Raw genomic sequence first — 1,277 nt, 5'->3', positions numbered from 1 at the left:
GCCTCCCCGCGGGACTGCGACTCCCTTGTGGAGGGCCGGAGTGCGGGAAGAGTGGGCGCATCCCGCAGAGCAGCGACCCCGGGCCGTGCGGGGCCCTGACCCATCCACCCCACACACACGCACACTAGAGGTCCGGGTATCTTAGCCCGGCCCTGTCACCCGGGATGAGGTTGCCGGGCTGAGGTCCGAGGCCCACCCGGTTCTATCTCCAGCTGGACCCAGAGACCCTACACAGCGCCTTTTCTCTGCCCTCCTCCCTGGTGGTCCGTGCTGGGCCTTTTCCCTCATAGGACTCAAGATGCCTCTTCTTTGGGCGGGAGAAGGTCTTACACAGTATTTACGCTTAATTTACAAACGGAGAAACTGAGGCTTGGAGAAAAGCAAGAACTTGCCCAAGATTATGTTGGGTTTAAGAGGCCCTGAACTAGGTAGGATCCTGTGCTGTCACTCAACTCATCGTTTCCCCCATATCCCAGCCAGGCCTTTTCTCCCGCTCCAGCCCACCCTCTTTTTCTCTCTGGGGACCTCCAAGGCCCCTGCCGCTTGGAAGCCCCCTTCTCCCTGCTGTGAGAAATTTCCATCCATCCCTGAGTCCTCTTCCTGTAGGTGAGGCAGAGGGAAATTTACCCCCTAGTCCTTGCCCTGGGATCCTGTGATTTCATTTCCCACAGAAGCTAAAGACACGTGTCCTTGTTGGGGAGGAGGTCAGAGGCCAAGGAGGCAACTCCTTATAGCATGGACTCTAGAAACAGTGCTGAGATTTAAATCCTGACTGTATCGTTCACTGTGTGACCTTGGGCAAATTACTTAACCTCTAGGAGCCAGCAGTCATGGTTTTTGTGAGGACAACATAACACCCATGCATGGATAGGTAAAGTGCTGAGCTGAGTATCTGAAACAGAGAAGCCCTTGGGTAAATATTACAGTTTATTATTATGATTACTGCTCCAGAAAGAGGGGTGCCCACGTTCTGCCCTGGCAAGCTGCCACTAAGGGCCACAAGGCAGCTGAATTCCCCAGGCCTGGGCTTTCTCCTGAGCAATTATCTCAACTGCCCTTGGGGAGTATGACCTGGAGGTCACAGCCAAAGTCACTGGAAACCATAGCACCTGTCACTCACTGTATGCAGCCTGCCTGAACTGATGGGAGAAAGGTAGGGGAGGGCCAGGGATTTAGCTCAGTGGTTCCACCACCTGCTTTGCAAGCGCAAGGTCCTGAGGTCGATCTCTGGTACCAAAAAAAAAAAAAAAAGAAAGAAAGGTAGGTAGAAGAAGGAG

This window comes from Fukomys damarensis, unplaced genomic scaffold (assembly GCF_012274545.1).
Source record: "Fukomys damarensis isolate Sample0158 unplaced genomic scaffold, DMR_v1.0_HiC HiC_scaffold_16, whole genome shotgun sequence".
Lineage (NCBI taxonomy): Eukaryota > Metazoa > Chordata > Mammalia > Rodentia > Bathyergidae > Fukomys > Fukomys damarensis.
Note: the sequence above shows the minus strand (reverse complement) of the source record.